The sequence below is a fragment of the Crocuta crocuta genome, unplaced genomic scaffold (assembly GCF_008692635.1).
Source record: "Crocuta crocuta isolate KB4526 unplaced genomic scaffold, BGI_CrCroc_1.0 scaffold118, whole genome shotgun sequence".
Lineage (NCBI taxonomy): Eukaryota > Metazoa > Chordata > Mammalia > Carnivora > Hyaenidae > Crocuta > Crocuta crocuta.
The window spans coordinates 4,377,275-4,383,813 of record NW_027551558.1 but is presented as its reverse complement, the minus strand read 5'-3'; positions in this window follow the sequence as shown (position 1 = coordinate 4,383,813).

Genomic DNA, 6,539 nt, shown 5'->3' with positions numbered 1-6,539 from the left:
TCTAATTTTCCTCTAAATAATGAATCTGTTAAATAGTGAGTCTTTCCAGGGCAGAAAAATGATTTGATCATGGCTTATATACAATTTCCTCAGGAATTCATCTATGGTATTATGCAAAGTCCTAAATCTAAATTACAAAAGGAGAATGATGAAAGTGAATCCACGGAGAAGGCAGTGATACTGGTTCTCATTAAAGACTGGGGCATGCTGGGGGTGCCTGAGTGGCTCTGTTGGTTAAGCGTTGACTTTGGCTCAGGCCATAATCTCACGGTTCGTGAGTTCGAGCCCCACATTGGCCTTCACCCTGACAGCGAGGAGCCTGCTCGGAATTCCCTCTTTCTACTCTCTCTCTGCTCCTCCCCACCCCACCCCCTCAAAATAAATAAACTTAAAAAAAAAGGACTGAGGCATTCTTAAACAAAAGTGTTACCCCATGGTATAAAGCGATGCTTAGGTTTAGAGCACAGAACACAGTAAAGAAAACTGAAGCTTGTCGATCTCTAGGTTCCAAGATTAGTGGATTATAAATACTATTCATTTCAGTTGATTAGCTAGTGTGAAGGATCAGAATATGCCATCCCCAAATAGGCTGCTTTGGTACGAGGGGGGCAAGTGAGAATCAAGAGATGCAGAAAGAAGCATTCTCGGAACTTCTTTTATCTGACTCAAAGCAAAAACTTCTGAAAATGAAAACTCCCCCAAATCCCCTCTCCAAGGGAAGCTCTATGGTCTCGCAGAAGATGGAAAGTTGGCACCAAAGTGGCCCTGCACAAGCAAGCCTTGCTCAAAGGGCCCTTCTCTTTCATTCGTTTCTCCCATGTTGCCTTCCCACAGTTGGAAGTCCCTAGAAGCCTAGGAACATTTTTCCCTTTGTCTTGTCACTTCCCTACAAATCTGTCCTTCTTTGTTAAGATGCCTTTTAGGTTCAAGTTCAAACTACCCCTTTGAGTTACCCATCACTGAGTTTCTCCCATGCGCATGCATGCTGCCCATGTTAACAAGCTCTATTCTTCTCTTGTTCATCTGTCTGTTGTCGGTCTATTTTCCGGCTCCAGCTGGAGACCCTAGGAGGGTAAGCGGAAGAGGTTTTTTTCCCTTCCTTACACTAGCACCAAAGACGGTACCAAATAAAATATCTGTGCCGAGTGAGTAGATGCAACTGCCTATGGTCCAATGTTCTGAGCCCAGGTGCAGAGCCAGGTGAAAGTCATCAACTCAAGAAACCTGAAATCCCAAGAGTTCTACATGTATAAGCCATTGGGCAGGAAAGCATTGAGTCAGTCTCCAGAGTCTACCTGCCACAAGCCACCTTGTTCAGCAATGTCCTGCAGTCAAAACTGTAGTCTCCAGCATTCTCTGTGGGCTTCGGTGTTCTTCTTACTCCAGGAGATCGCACCGTGGCTACCTCGAGACCATCTATAGCAGCCATTCATTTCACAAAGACTACACGTCCTCCAGAAAAAGTGCCGTTTCATTCTGTTATTAAATGGTGTGTATGGAGAGCACCTTCATTACAAAACACCACAACTGCTCTCTTGAAGAGTTGTTTTGAGTTTTGATTCTTTCTTTCTTGCTTTCTTGCTTTCTTGCTTTCTTTCTTGCTTTCTCTGTGTGTGTCTCTTTCTCATCTGTGTATCTATTTTCCCCATCCCCTTTGACCAGAGCAATCTTTTATCGATGTAGCTGTATAATTTACATGCAATGCATAGATTTTAAGTATTCTTTCTGGAGAGTTTTGTCAATAATATACACCCATGTAACCACAACCCATGGAAATAGAAAACACTTCCAAAACCAGAAAATCCTCTCAAGCTTCTTTCTTGTCAGTTCTGCACTATTTCCCGTAAGGGGGTAAGGGGAGGGGAGGGAGGGAGGAGCAGTAGTTTCTAGTACATAGATTTGTTTTGCCTATATTGAAAGTCATAAATTGAATCATATACTTTGTGGTTTTTTGGTGGAGGGGGCTTGGTATAATGTTTCTGAAGCTGATCCAAATTGGTGTGTGTGTCACTGGTTCATTTCTTTTTACTAAGAAGCATTCCACTGCATGAGTTTACCACAATGTGTTTATCCATTCACCTGCTGATGGTTTTTTGGATCATTTCCAGTTTGAGGCAATTATGAATAAGGTTACTATGGACATTCTTCTCTAAGTCATTTTGTGGACACATCATCCTTACTTCTTTTTATTTTATGTAAAGTAACTGTGTGACTATGAGAAATTGCAAAGGAGTTCTCCAGTGTGACTGGACATTCCCAGACTTCTACCCACAATAGATGAGACTTCTAGTTGCTTCAGATACTCACAAATGTTTGTCTTGTTGGGTTTTTTGGTACCAACCCACTGACATGTGTGAAAGGTATCTCACCAGGGTTTTAATTCGTATCCTCTGATGGTTAATGATGTGGAGCACCTTTCCGTGTGCTTATTGGCTATTTGCATGGTTGTTTTGTGAAATATTTGTTTAAGTGCCGGGGGGAGGGGGAGTTGTCATTTTAAACTGGTTTGTTTGTACTTTTTATTATGAAATTTTTTTATGTGGTTTCCAAATTTGCATGTCACCCTGGAGCAGGGGCCAAGCTAATCTACTTTGTACCATTCAACTGAAGCCAGCACAGTTATTTATGTATTCCGGATTCAACTCTTTCTTTAGATATATGTACTGCAAATATTTTTTCCAAAACTATTACTTTTTCATGGACTATGGCAAGTATGTATCATAACCATTCTCTGGAATAACTATACCCAAACATTCAAGTGACAGATATACCAGGCAATTATTTAGAATATTTCCAGAATATTTATTTAGTAATTATTTAGAATATTTCCTCTATGCCAGGTACCAGGTACTAGGTTCTAGAACCACAAGAGTGATCAGGAAAGGCAGAACTTCTGAAGTTCCATGTTGGATACAGACAACTGAATAGGAAATTTCAATTCAATAGGATGCTATAGGAGCCCATTGGCAGGGCAGCCTACCCAGACTCATGGGGTGAAGCTTTTACAAAGAAAATGACATCTAAGCCAGAGCCTAACCAATAAATGGAGGGGGAGCTGACTTAGAACTGAAAGTACTTAGATGCAGTTGGAGTGGAGAGGTGAGCATGGCCACAGAACGAAGAGTGGATGGAAGATGTGGAGAAACAGGAGGCAGGGAGACTATGCAGTGAGTAAGCAGGAGGAAACAGTGCAATAACCAGAGGAGACGCAGCAGAGGTGGAGCAATGTGGATGGATGCCAGTGCCGTTTGGGAGTCCCAGGGGAGAGGGCTTGGAGTTTTCCTCTATCTAGGATGAGGGAGAGTAGAAATCCAGAATAATGCCCACATTTCTTGACTAATCAAATAGATGGTTTTACATGTAATGAAATCAGAATTAGAGGAAAGGGTCACATTGGGTTGAGGGGAGGAATAGAAAATAAATTTTACTCTAAAATATTGAGTTACCTGTGTTGAAAGATAAACTGAGGTATGTTAAATATTTTAAGAGTTTATTTGAGCAAATAAATTCAAATCAGATAGCATCCGATCTAAAAAGCAGAGAGAAGTTCCGAAGAATCTTACGAAATGGAAGACTTGTAAGGGCAGAAAGGAATCAGAGCAAGGAAGGTGGAGAAGAGGCACATTAGCATATGCAAAGTGATGGCAGTGTTACTTTCCTTTGGGGGATGACTGGGATTTCTCTGGAAGATTACCTAAATAGTGCTGGGTAGCTGATTCCTGATCAACTGGTTTAAGATTCCATTTCTGGGAGCGCTGAGACTATAGTTAAATTAAGTCTTGCTTTGGTGACATGGGGCTAAGCAGAAGTGACTCGGTTTGGGGCCTATCGTCTTATTTTTAACACTTGTGAGATACCCAGGAGATATAAGATGAGATACCCCCAGACTTACAGTTGGCAGTAAACAGGAGCCTGAACTTTAGTAGAGAATTTAGGGCTGGTGGTAGATTTATGTGTCACAGGTATCATCGGACTTGGACACCAGGGGAGACAGTGAAAATGCTCATGGAGAATACACGAAGAGGGCAGAATGGGGAGGGATATTGGCCAACAGCTCAACAAGGAAAGTGTGGATGGGTGAGGGGATCTTGCCAGGGAGGCTAAGAATGTGCAGCCAAAGCCATAGGAAGGAAGACCATGGGGGAAGTGTATACGCCTGCCTGAAGGGAAGGAGAAACTGAACAGCAAAGAGCAAGAGAATAATCGATATGGTGATGGTCCTAACAAAACACAATAAAATGAAAACTTTTTTTAATGTTTATTTATTTTTGAGACAGAGAGAGACAGAGCTTGAGGAGGGGAGGGGCAGAGAGAGAGGGAGACACAGAATCCGAAGCAGGCTTCAGGCTCTGAGCTGTCAGCACAGAGCCAGATGTTGGGCTTGAACCCACAAACCATGAGATCGTGACCTGAGCCGAAGTCAGACACTTAACTGACTGAGCCACCCAGGCGCCCCAATGGAATGAAATTTGAAGCTCAGAATGCAAGAACAAATTTTAGGTAGGAATTGAGGCCCCCCGCCCCCCGCCGCATTCAGTAGGACAAGAGAAAGAGATGATATGGAAGCAAATGAATGATTGGTATGGTGTGGGTGAGAGAGTTCCTGATGGTTTCTCTCTCTCTCTTTTTAAGGAGGATAGAATGGTATGGGAAGGAGGTGAAGTATTCTTCTTTAGGAAAGTGGAGTTTTGAATAAAAAAATTGGGAGAGAAAATGAAGAAAACCTAATTGTTCTCCTGACAGCATGAAGGTCCCCAGGAGTGGTGAGGTACTGTGAAGTTATCATGTGTCACATCTTCATGACTTTGCTGTTTTCCACCAGATTTGGGAGCATATAAAGAGAAAGTAGACATCTGGCTTGATTCACTCAGGTGGAGAGGAGCCAAGAACATGCCAGACACATTTTGTTCAGTGGTAACCTGATAACCTCTTCACCTCTAATGCCCCTCAGTGAAGAACAACCCAGAGAATTTTCAATTTAAAAATAAATCCAAATATTTGTCTTCCTATTATCACTGCTGTGATATATTCTGAACATATTGAAAAGTTGAAAAGGATGCATTTGTGTCCACTTCTTTCAATTTACATAGTGTCATATAATGTTTTAATATCCAGTGTTCAGCCAAGTGTTTTAGACATGATACTGTGTCTTGAGGGAAGTGGGGATACTTTATATGTTAACCATGTGGAACAAAAAATGTACTTTACCTTGCCTTCTGTTGTGAAGTGCAGTATGTGCCAGAAGGACAATGGAAAAAGAGATTTGAGGATATTGGATTTATTTTGCTCAAAACCAACGCCTCATTTTGTATTTCTAAGATGTTTCTTAGGGGGCGCCTGGGTGGCTTAGTCGGTTGAGCGTCCAACTTTTGCTTAGGTCATGATCTCGCGGTTCGTGGGTTCGAGCCCCGCGTCGGGCTCTGTGCTGGCTGCCAGCTCAGAGCCTGGAGCCTGTTTCAGTCTGTGACTCCCTCTCTCTCTGACCCTCTCCTGCTCATGCTGTCTCTCTCCTAGAAATAAATAAAACATTAAAAAATTTTTTAAAAAAAATAAAATGTTTCTTATAATTGATTTTTAAAAATCAGAATTTTAGTTATTTTTTAAATGTTTTATTTATTTTTGAGAGAGAGATTCAGAGCACGAGTGGAGGAAGGGGCAGAGGGAGAGGGAGACACAGAATTTGAAGCTCCAGGTGCTGAGCTGTCACCACAGAGCCTGACGTGGGGCTCGAACCCATGAACTGTGAGATCATGACCTGAGCAGAAGTCAGATGCTTAATTGACTAAGGCACCCAGGCGCCCCCAGAATTTTAGTTATTTTTGAGAAGCTTCTCAAAAATAATCAACTCTTTGGTCAATAGTAAAGAAAGAAAAAAACGGTTTCCCATAACAATACACGTTCAGTTGCTCAGTCGCTTGTTGATATTCTTATGTTTGTTTTCAGGTGACTTCAGGGGCCATAGTGAATTTATTTGCTTATCTTATTCTTTACGTCTGATACCTAGGGACATATCCTGTGTATATGCTAATTTACCATGATACTTTAAAATGTTTTTGGGAAAAATTCACATCGATCAGCATTTTATATGTTAAGGCATCTAATTTGGAGATGATGCCTTCCAACAGGTGTCATTTCAACCACAGCCTTTTGTTTGGATCAAGGCACAGCCATGCCTGATGAAGCGGATTCCCACTCCGTGGAGTGTAATGCATCTCGGGACAGAAACACACCGAGATGTTGGTGGAAAACATGAGTGTGCCTTTAAATTAGCAAGTTATGACAAAGCATCTTTATCAACCCCAGTCGTGAGTTGTTTAAAAAGGCAGCAATTGGGGCGCCTGGGTGGCTTAGACGGTTAAGCGTCCGACTTTCCGACTTTCGCTTAGGTCATGATCTCGCGGTTTGTGGGTTCGAGCCCTGCGTCGGGCTCTGTGCTGACTGCCAGCTCGGAGCCTGGAGCCTCTTTCAGGCTGTGACTCCCTCTCTCTCCGACCCTCCCCTGCTCACGCTGTCTCTCTCTCCTAGAAATAAATAAAACA